Raw genomic sequence first — 11,903 nt, 5'->3', positions numbered from 1 at the left:
GTTGGACAATATATATTTTAAGAATTTTGCATATGTGGGCATCTGGGCAAGTGCTTCCACAAAGGAGATGTTGATATGCAACTTCTTCAAGGTGTCTAGCACTTTTGAATTTTGCTCTTCAAGCTTCTTGTTTATCAGCCTCGCCGGATAAGGTACAGGTGGTACGTAGGGAGGGGGTGGTTTGTACCTCTTCCCTTGTTCCTCCTGGTCTTGATCACCAGTCAATTCCACCTCGGCTGGCTCTTTCTGGTTAGGAACAACTTGTTCTTTCTTTTCATCAGTGTTTTGAGAGGTACCTGCACACTCAGCATTTTTATCAGTCGACAAAGGAGGGTGAGTTTCCTTACAAGACCGCATAATGATGGCCATGACATCTCCTTTAGGGTTTGGTTCGGTATTACTTGGCATTATCCCTTTTCCTTTTGATGAAGACGCAACAATTTGATGGACTTGTGTCTCTAAATTTTTGATTGAAGCTTGTGTCTGCTTTATGAATTGCATCATCATGGTCTTCATGTCCTATTCTACATCTTCCTTTGGTGGAACAGGCTGTTTATAAGGTTGTTGAGGATGCCTTTGGTAATGTCCTCCTTGCTGCTGCCGGTACCTTGGTTGTTCCTGCTGATTTGGCTGTCCAGTCCATCCGAAGTTTAGATGATTTCTTGTAGCAGTGTTGTAGGTATTGGAGTATGGGTTTGGTGGGTTCCTTTGATTATATCCAGCATAATCACATTGTTCCTACTCACCTTTCCCTTGCTTGACTCCAGGACAGTTGATGTTGAAGTGAGGCCCTCCACAAAAATCACAAACATCATTGAACGGCGGTTCGCTGTGAATGGATGATACATTAATCTTGTTGAGCTGCCTTGCAAGCTGTTCCACCTGGGTGGTCAGTTTTGACACAACATCATCATTCCCCACTCTTTTTCCTTCACTCCTAGCTGAGTGCCATTTATAGCTTGTGCTTACGACTCTCTGAATAAGGTTGTACAAGGCTTGTGGTTCAAGATCTTCGGGGTTACCATTGGCAATGGATTCAATCTGGATTTTATAAATGTTGGTGACTCCATTGTAAAAATTTTGTACTTGCATCCACATGGGGATGCCATGATTCGGTACCCTTCTTAATAGCTATTTGTACCTTTCCCATGCCTCGGCCAAGGATTCATCCTCTTCTTGCATGAAATGAGATACCTCATTTCTGAGTTTGATGGCATGTCTAGGTGGAAAGTATTTCATTAGAAAAGCACTAGCCATCTCTTCCCAAGTGGTAATGGTTCCTGGCTGTAGGTTCTTTAGCCAGTTCTTTGCTTTATCTTTGAGAGAAAAAGGAAACAACTTTAGCCTTATCACATCATCGGAGACTCCTCGGTTTGATCGGAAAGTGTTGCATAGTGTAATGAACTCCTGGATATGCCCGTTTGGATCTTCCGACTGGTATCCATTGAATTGCACTGCTGTCTGCAACATTTGTATCATAGATGCTTTCACTTAGAACATGTTGTTCCCTTTGTTAGGCAACACAATGCACGATGAGTGTCCTTTCGTGGTCGGTCTAGAATAGTCTCCGATCCTCATAACTGGAGGATTGTTGTTCTCTCCTTCCTCTTCTTGATTAGGTTGAACTGGTTGTTCGGGTGGTACTCTTCCAGCCATCCTTCTTTCTCTTTGTCGCTCTCTTTGTCTTGCTCGTCGAGCTCCCGCTCGGTTTCGTCTACACGTTCTCTCTAACTCAAGATCGATAGGAAAAACTGGTGGTCTAGCTCTGCATATAGAGAGTGGGAGAACTACTTCTGGCTGCAATACTTAGCAAACAGATTAAAAACAGCTTGTTTCACAGAAATTTTCAGATAAATTTTTTTGCTTTCAATCCCCGACAACGGCGCCAAAAACTTGTTGTCCTCTGAATAGACTCTAGCAAGTGCACTAGATACAAGTAATAAAGTGATAAATAGAGTATCGTCTCCACAGGGATTGAGGACCAAATTTTACTAGAAACACCTTGCAGAACAGGGTGTTCGTGGTGTGTGAATTCTTTAGATTGAGAGATATTGTGAATAGGTAACAAAGTCAATGACTTAACTTATAAAAACGACTACTTGATAATGGATAAAAGGTAGAACAGGTTAGGCACAACGGAACAGGCTACTTTAAGTCCCTAAACATCCTATTTATTCATGAATGAAGTAAAGTGAAGTCAAGGTTTCTGCTTTAATGCTCACTTAAGTCAACTCTCGTGTGTTCTTAAGATTCTAAGACTTACTACAACCATAAGCGTCCCTAAGGTTGGTTCTTTCTTGCATTACGGTCGAAACAGCATTTCAGGAAAGAAAACCCTTGATACAACCTCCTAACATTCCTGCTTCGGGGTTGGATGTTTGATAAAAAGTTCCGTGATGATGAAAGCAGTTCCTTATCATTCATCTATCACTAGCATACATGCATAAGCAATGGAATAAGGAGCTTCATCAAAGACTTCATAAATTATCATCATTCATTCATAAATAGAAAATAGAGAGCTTACATAACCGGCCCTAACTGGCCGAACCAATTCAAAATGACTACTCACTCATAGTACCGAGTGAACAGTCTGCATTGCATCTACAAAGCTCCATCAATGGAGTCATCATCTTCCTCGAGATCTCTTCTCTCTACCAAAACGTCTATTTTTAGTTCACCAAAAAGTCTTCCTTTTCCTTTCCCCCACTACGTCTATTTAAAGGGAAAACGAACAAACGGTACCGAAAGTATGTGATAAAATATTACAAAAACCAAATAAATTGTTCATAGATCCTAGATTACTAGAAGTGGTTAAGATTCTTTTGACCCTTGAACACTCAAGGGTCGAACTCTCTTGTCATCATGCTTCTTTTAGCTGCTCTTTTCCTGCCTTTCCTGCCTGCCGCTCATGCCGTCTATCAAGTCGCCATCCGTCATCAGAAATGCAGCGTTAGACCGTTGGATCATAGGTTGCTCATCTCCTTATGGTTTGTGCCAAAACAGGCTGCTTACAGTGTGTTTGACTTTATCTTTCCCAATCTGCATAAAAACACTTATAATACCTTCTTTTACGTAATTTAACCCTAAAAACACCCTTAATTCATCATAAATAATATGTTATATTGTAGTCAAATTCATGCCTAACAGGTGGCGACTTTAAAATATCAAATTAGCCCTAAAACATGATAAGTGGGCTAATAAATAAATGAGAATGCATACACCGGAAGGGACACGCTAATCGTCGTCCTTAAAAACGTGAAGTGGCGGTGTTATGTAAAAACGGAACCCCTTTTGCTGAATCCCGAAAAGGGTAATCGGGTGCCATAGTCGCTCACGGTGGCGACTCTGCTGGGATAAAGTAAATGACTTAAACAACATAAGGGTATTAATGAACTTAAAATTATCTCTTTGTTAAAATATGTATGTAGCATCATTTTATGACACTTGCACAGTTTGCACATCTACCCTTTTAGCCCTGTTTTGTCGATGTGTACATTCCATATGTTCATGGTAACCTTGGGTGTACATGTTTGCAAAACACTCATAGATGTACCCTTATAAATCACTAGAACTCCTAAGCGAGGAGAGGCATAAGCAAGTATATCGTGCAAAAGGAGCCTTTGAAAGTACCCCCATCCAGGTCGGTCTCAAGCTCATATAAGCAGCCCTAGTAATTTCCTTTTAGGTTACCAAAACGTGCATTTGGTTACTTTGAGAGATGAGTTTATTTGTCCCAGCTGACAAATAAATTAAGCCAATTCCCAGGAAATTTGAATTGACCATTTCAGTTTGGAGGAATAAGGATGGAAGCGAGTGTCGTATATACGCGCAATTGTTAAACTCCTAACCCATTTGTGGGTTTTGTTCCAATTTGCCATTGTAAATTATTGTATAATTTCAGTTGTAATTTATTTGTACATTTCTTGTAAAGTGTGTCAAAGTCATTTTTGTCCATTTAGAGTGCATATGCTAACAGTTTTTGGCAAGCATTCTAGGTGCTTTATAGTCTTAGGTTACATTTTCTATGTAATTGAGAACTAAGTTGGGTTTGTTTGAAGTCATTCTTTGTCAGGAGGCATACCAATTATGCCATGACATATTTTGAAACGTCTTTACCTAAAAACACTTGTGGGTCATATGTCATCTATATAAAGACCAGTGATATAACCTTTATGCCAAACTTTGTATAAACATAGTTTCGGTCGTGTCCCATAACACATATGGAGTGTACATCGTCCTTCATAACGTTAATGTATTCTAAGAAATACGTCGTTATGATGTCCATCTTCTGGTTCAAGAGTATCACTTGATAAGTACCACGTACATTGTCTTTGATTATCATCTTACATCTTGAGCCGGGTTTGATGTACCATGTACATCATATTTCCTTGAAATGCATCTTTACATATTTCATGTACCAAGTCTAAATTAACCTTGACACATACCACGTATGTCATCTAATACGTTTAATCTTTTATCTTGTCTCGATGTACTAAGTATATCGTCATGTCTCATAATACAATGTATTCCAAAGAATGTGTTATTATTCTATCATGTCTCATTGGTATTTCGGAACCTTGATTCATGCCCCGTATGCCATCACTATCTCTGAAGTCGTGTCTCAAATCATGTTGTCTTGTCAATGTGTCTTGCAGTGACGTCTGTCTTTCCACTTAACGTTTGTTGCATTGTTTCATGATCGTAAATAAATCCTTTCATCTTATACCATGTCTTCTTCAAGCTAAGATGTTGAAGCCCTTTGGTTGATGAGGTAAAGGAATTGATATTGGATGATTTTCAAATACCTCTTATGTTTATGTACTGTGGAACTGGTAATCCTCACACCCACCTGAATACTTATGTACGAAGGATGAATGTTGTTGGGGCTACAATGGCTCAGTTATCTGCCATGTTCCCCCAAACTCTTTATGGTGACATGGTATCATAATCATCCCGAAGATGTGCGCCGGAGTATTGGCATCCTTATTGTTGCATTCGCCAGAGGTTTTGAGCACAATATTCCTCCACCTATAACCTAACTGAATTAATGGATGGTAAACAGGATGAAGACGAATCTTTTCAAGATTACTTTGAGAGGTGGACTAGCAAGATGATGCGTCTCATTGATCAGCTTTCCATGACTGTCCTCATTACTATGTTCTTACGTGGAGCTCTCCCATTATTCCATGAGATGTTGCGGATTAACACACTCACTTCCTTCGGGCAAGTACAACGAATAGGGAATCAGCTCGAGAGTTTGGAGGATGAGGATGAGGATGATAGCAGCACCAATCAGATAGCCAATGACAATGCCAATCTAGAAGCCAACGCTGCACCCGCTGCTTGAAGGATGCCTTTCCCTTTTGCTTTTATGTTTATGTTTATTTCCCTTTTATGTCCATTATGTGTAAATACGTATAGTTGTTTTCGTATTACTTCATTTTAATGAAAATTTTGTAGTTTCTTTCTGTTGAGTTCTCACAAGTGTTAATTTGTGTAAGTTGGTCGTCTTGTCTTGTTCATTCAAGCTGGCTTGTTCTCACTTAATCGAGTCTCATATGAATCATCATTTAGCATCATCATGACATGCATCTCATGCATAAAGGTCTTAGGCATCACCTAACATGCACTGCATGTTTTAGGATCGTTGATAGGGACGTTTTGTCCCTATCTTTTTAGCATGATTTACGGTTTATTTTGAGCTAATAATTAAGTTTAATTAAAAAAATGAGTGTGTTTTGAATAAATAGCGAAGTGATAATAAAAATCGTGCTTTTAATAATTTTTGTTACTTTTGTATCAATTTTAGAAAAATAAAAGTAGCAAATAATCTCGGTGTTCGTAGTCGTATTTTGCAGGTTCGGGATAAACACACAAGAAATGAGGATCAAATGAAGAAATAACCAAATTTCAGCCTTGCATTACGTGGAGCATGGAATGCACTACGCGGAGCATGCCACGTCACTACACAGTGCCTACTAAATTACGGCAGTCAACCTTATCTTGTGCCTTAGGTCAATGCAGTCCACATGGAGCGTATTTCAGTCTACACGGAGCGTGAAATTATGTGAATCAGTTGACAAACTTCAGAATAGGAAACACGCGGAGCGTGAAAGGGTGATGAATCAGTGCTAAGTTCCAGTACCTCAACCACACGGAGCTTGCCCTGAAGTACGCGGAGCGTGAAAGAGTGATGAATCAAAGATAAGTTCCAGGACCTCAACCACACGGAGCTTGCCCTGGTCTACGCGGAGCATGGCTAGGTCAACACCTTTGGGTCCAGTCTAAGCAAATGTGAAATATGCAACAAAGTGGGAAAATGCATTTTACATGGAGTGTGGCATGAAACACGCGGAGTGTGGCATGAGAAATCAACAAATTTAGTGTGAATTGTCCCAAAGACTTGTGTAATTACGATTTTACCCCTGAGCTTGATGTGTATAAATAGGATTGTTTAGCACTCATTTAGGCATTCAGAATTTTGTGTAATAAAACTCTATCACCTTGAGCGCTTGTGTATTCCTTCCATCACGCTGTCGAAGTTCCGTTCCATCCGCATCCACCAAGCTTGAGAGTTCCACCTCCAAGTCCTAAGAGACGACTTTGAGTCCGGTGACCTAGTTCTAAGGGACGATTCTTCTTCCCTTTTTACTTGTTAATTAGCTTGTACTCTTTCTATGTACCAGGCTTGGTTGTATTCCGTCTTTACGCGTTCCACAGTTATAATATATGATTTACAATTTCAGTTTCACTATACATGTTATTATTTATTACTTGCTTTGATACTTATAATGTATTATTGTGTAGGTCGCTTACGAGCTCTGGAATCTATTAGGATTCACATAGGTGTTGCCTTACCAGAGTTGACAATCCAAAAACCCTAAGAATTGATGAGTCTCGGAACTTACGGGCCCTAGTTTCTGATCCTAAGAATTAGAGTCACCTTAAGGGGAAATCATGACCTAAGAACCTCACGGAGTTGTTCGGTTATAGATGGTCGTCTTTGCAAGAGTAAATTATTAATCGTACATGTTTCGAATTGTTTGCCATATGCTATAACTTATCATCACCCGTAACACTTCATTAGAGTTTGAACTACACAAGTCTGTTTCACCATAGTTTAGGAGTAGTAGTTTATAGTTGTCACCCAACTCAAGTCTAAAGTATTCACCGCTTAGATAACGTGTAGAACCGAGTAGTTTAATACTTGTAGTTATAAATCCCGTGGATTCGATACCTGGTCTTAACTGGATTTATTACTTGATACAATGGGGGTACACTTGCCCCTACGTAGCGCCTAGTAGAATTAAAACACGTAGAAAGATCTTAACCGTAACACACACACAATAGTTTACCGCTCTACTAGAGGCGCTCATCAAGTTTTTGGCGCCGTTGTCGGGGATTTATCTTTTTTTTGCAATATTAGACCAAAACGTTTTATTGTTAGTCTAAGCATTCTTTTTGTATAAATTGTTTATATATACTTTCACTAACAACATTCTTTTTGTTCATATCTTCTTATTTATTTATTTTCTATAGTTTATGCTCACCCGATCTCGGAGTGGTACTCTTGTTCCTATTGATCTTGAAATTGAACGTACTCTTTGTAGGATCCAGAGAGAAAAGATGGCAACGTCAACAACGAAACCAATCAACCCGAGATAGAAGCAATTTAATCTCATTAAACCTCCTAACTTATTTATCCTTTAATTAATTTAATTCACAATCATAATCTAATCAGAATTGTTAAAAATCAAATTAATTATTTATGTATTTTATATACATAAAATCGCCCCCCTTATGTACTGGGCCTTAGTGGACTCAGTTGGGCTTCCATCAATTAATTAACATCTGTTTCTCTTTTGGGCTCCAAGTCTTATGTGTGACCCATTAGGTTCTTATTGCTTCTAGCCGTATGCAACTATTAAATTAATTTTCTCAGAATTATATTTAATCTTGGAATAACGGAATGAGTACGCGAAATGTGATTGGCATATCCGAAACATTTCCCTAGAGCTATAAGAAGACAGATTGATTCTGTCGTTGACCTTTCCGTATTAGTTACAGTATAATTCGATCCTTTATCAAGTACATCCTTGAACATAATCTTATAACTATGGATAATGTCAAGTCACATATAGCGAGACGTTCGTTTTACTTGTACAGTCCGAGTTAACTCCAATTAGATAGGTTAAGTGAAATCTGCATTTCAAGTCTTAAGTTATCACCTTGCAAGGATTTAGAGTCAAGTCTTCCACAAGCGATCCTTGGACGTATCTCCCATTTATCAGGAGTGACAAATGCTCAATCTAATGTATAACTATCCTGCAATTACTTCCTGTGATACCCAACGTCTGCCGTTCACACCCCAGAGTCATCTCTGTTATGGATCGTGTTACAACAGGATCAAAGCATCACATTCCATAATCCAGAATCACTAATTAACATTCATTTGAGTCTTAGGATTACTTATGTTGGGGTTTAGTGTCCTATAGACAATTGTTCTAGGATATAAACCAGCTGTAAATGAATTGTTCTTTATGTCATTTGTTTTAATAAGATATGGTTTCATAACTGTATAAAGGCAACCTCTTTTAAAGAACTAAATAAGTCTAATAAAAGGAAATCCCTAAGTTTATTTAAAGTGATTATAAAGTGTTTATAAAAGCATGAAGTGAGACGAAACATTATAATAAACTAATAAACTTAAAACCACCCGAAGTCAAGTGATATGTTTTGAATAGGGATTGACATAACACTGTTGAGACTTGCATGTAACAATGTTTTCTATCGAGACAGAGAGCTGATTGTTGGGTATACATCCCAAGTCCCAAGTCCCACATCGGAAAGATACAAGGGAGATGCATAGTTTATAAGGAAGTTCACCAACTACATTAGTATGAGGCCTTTTGGGAAGGAGCCCAAAAACAAATCCGTGCGGGCTTGGCCCAAAGCGGACAATATCATACTAATGGTGGAGCTGTTGGTGAACTCGTGGGCCCTACAAATGGTATCAGAGCCAATGGTTCGGCTGAGAGAATGTGTATGAGATCTAAGGAGATGTGGGAGGCTCTCAGTGTGACCTCGCGATGGGAAATCTGTGCTTGGTGCCTTGTGTCGAAAGTCTTCCTGACATTGTGGTGGTCAGGCGGCGTGTTTCGCGGGTTGGCGGCGGTACAAGATGATTAGACAGATTATCGCTGAAGGGGAGGCTTGTGGTCCTTAGTCTGAGGGGAGGATTGTTGGGTATACATCCCAAGTCCCAAGTCCCACATCGGAAAGATACAAGGGAGATGCATAGTTTATAAGGAAGTTCACCAACTACATTAGTATGAGGCCTTTTGGGAAGGAGCCCAAAAACAAATCCGTGCGGGCTTGGCCCAAAGCGGACAATATCATACTAATGGTGGAGCTGTTGGTGAACTCGTGGGCCCTACACTGATCTCACAAGCTTTAGATATGCAGATATCTGGACAGTTACATGGATCCAATGAACGTGGTTCATTAGGATTGGGGACCCGACTTGAGATAACAGGATGGGTAGATTTATCCTTGTCACCTGTTCATCTCATTGGTATTAATAGGTATAAGTAATCCTAAGACTCAAAGGAATGTTAATTAGTGATTCTGGATTATAGAATGTGATGCTTTGATCCTGTTGTAACATGATCCATAACAGGGATGACTCTGGGGTGTGTACGGCAGACGTTGGGTATCACATGAAGTAATTGCAGGATAGTTATACATTGGATTGAGCATTTGTCACTCCTGATAAATGGGAGATACGTCCAAGGATTGTGGAAGACTTAACTCTAAATCCTTGCAAGGTGATAGCTTAAGACTTGAAATGCAGATTTCACTTAACCTATCTAATTGGAGTTAACTCGGCCTGTACAAGTAAAACGAACGTATCGCTATATATGACTTGACATTGCCCATAGTCATAAGATTCTGTTCAAGGATGTAGTTGATGAAGGATTGAATTATACTGTAACTAATACGGAAAGGTCAACGATAGAATCAACCTGTCTTCTTATAGCTCTGGGAGAATATTTCGGATCTGCCAATCACAGTTCGCGTACTCATTCCGTTATACAAAGATTAAATATAATTTTAAGAAATTAATTTAATAGTTGTATATGGCTAGAAGCAATAAGAACCTAATGGGTCACACATAAGACCTGGAACCCAAAAGAGAAACAGATGTTAATTAATTGACGGAAGCCCAACCGAGTCCACTAAGGCCCAGTAACAAGGGGGGCGATTTTATGTGCTATGTCACATAAAGGAATTAATTTATTTTTAAACAATTATAATTAGATTATGATTATGAATTAAATTAATTATAGGATAAATAAGTTAGGAGGTTTAATGAGATTAAATTTCTTCTATTATTATCCTATTAATAAGTTATTATTATCTTTATATTTAGATATAATTACAGATAATAACAATAAGAGTTTTATTCCGAATTAAATTTTTATTCAGTACCCTAATTCTATCTGACTAGGGTTTAGATGGAAGAGGCTATATAAACCCCCCTTAGTGGTAAATTTCGGCCACCCTTGCTATCCCGGAGAGAGAGAATTTTCGACCCCTACTGTAGTGGATCGTCTTTCACCGCTTGTTTCCGAATCAATTGACTTCATCTTTTTTCTTTTACTCCTTGATCTTGTGTTGATTAATTAGAGACAATCTATTTTGGTTGCTATTCATCGGTTGAATTCTAATCGTTTACTTGTTTGTTTTGTTGTGCTCATGAAAGAAGAAAAGGCAAACAAAAGGGAGAAATTCGTTCTTGTTCCTCCTACATCAGGTCAGTTCACGATTTTGCGGATTCCCGGAGATTGAACCGTCGTATCGTCGCGATTTTTGGACAGGAGCTTCTAGACATATTCTTCCACGTTTCCACCGTTGGGATTGTCGTTCGGTGGTCTGGAAGGTCTGTTCGGGTAGGTGACAGATTGGTTGACAGATTCCATCTTTTTGAAGTTGTGGGCACTTCGTTTGCAACGGTAGATAGATCGTCATAAAGGTATTTCGTTCTATCCCTCTTTATATGAAATAACGATTAATGGATCTTGGAAAAAGGAAATAGGTAAAAAATTTATATTTCCGCTGCCAAACGTTTGCTTATTTTCCTTCAGTGGTATCAGAGCATGCGTTAAATCCGTTATTTCATATATGAAAATAAAAGGGTTTTCAATCAGATTGAATAGATTTATTGTTAGGTTAATTAATAAATTTGATTTGGTTAATTAATCTAAAGATAAATGGTTAAAATAAGATTAAAATGTTTTATGATTCGGTTAATTAGCAAAGCGGTTTGCAGAATTAAACGATTGATTAAAATAATGTTTGTATATGTGATATACGTGTTTTGTGGATTAAGGGTTTAACCGTTTGAATCGTTAAAAGAGTTAATTCGATTAATCTTTGAAAATTTTGATTTTGTTAAAATGATTTAAACGAAACGGTTAGAATCGATTAATTAGATATATATTTGAAAAAGGTTATATAAATATAAACTGAGTTATATATATATTCGAAATTAAAATTTAAGTTTTTAATTAAAAGAGTTTTGATTTAAAACAGAGTTTTAGTTTATATAAAACAGAATCGATCAAAAGTTTTGATTTGAAAATCAATTAAAGTTTTTGATTTAAAAAAAATAAAAATAAAAAATAAATTGAAGCTGTGTTCGAATACAAAATTATCTGCTGTATTCGAACACAGCAGTTGGACTATGTCCAACTCTTCTTTGAAGAATTGGACATAGTCCAGGAGTTGGACAATGTCCAACTCCCTTTCCTGAGTCCGACTCCCTTGAGAGTTGGACTCTCAATTTCGCGGATAAGATCCACGACACGGACGAACCCAGTTTTCGTCCCCGTCACATTTGG

The 11,903-nt window shown here is 38.3% G+C and overlaps 1 non-coding gene across 1 annotated transcript; it reads left to right on the top strand.

Moving 5' to 3' along the window:
- Positions 1 to 1,102: 1,102 nt before the first annotated feature.
- LOC136234409 (small nucleolar RNA R71) lies at positions 1,103 to 1,209 on the top strand. The gene has a single exon (XR_010691293.1). It is a non-coding gene; the product is annotated as a small nucleolar RNA R71 (small nucleolar RNA).
- Positions 1,210 to 11,903: the final 10,694 nt, after the last annotated feature.

Source organism: Euphorbia lathyris, chromosome 6 (assembly GCF_963576675.1).
Source record: "Euphorbia lathyris chromosome 6, ddEupLath1.1, whole genome shotgun sequence".
NCBI classification, from domain to species: domain Eukaryota; kingdom Viridiplantae; phylum Streptophyta; class Magnoliopsida; order Malpighiales; family Euphorbiaceae; genus Euphorbia; species Euphorbia lathyris.
Note: the sequence above shows the minus strand (reverse complement) of the source record. Positions and strands in the feature narration are given on the sequence as shown.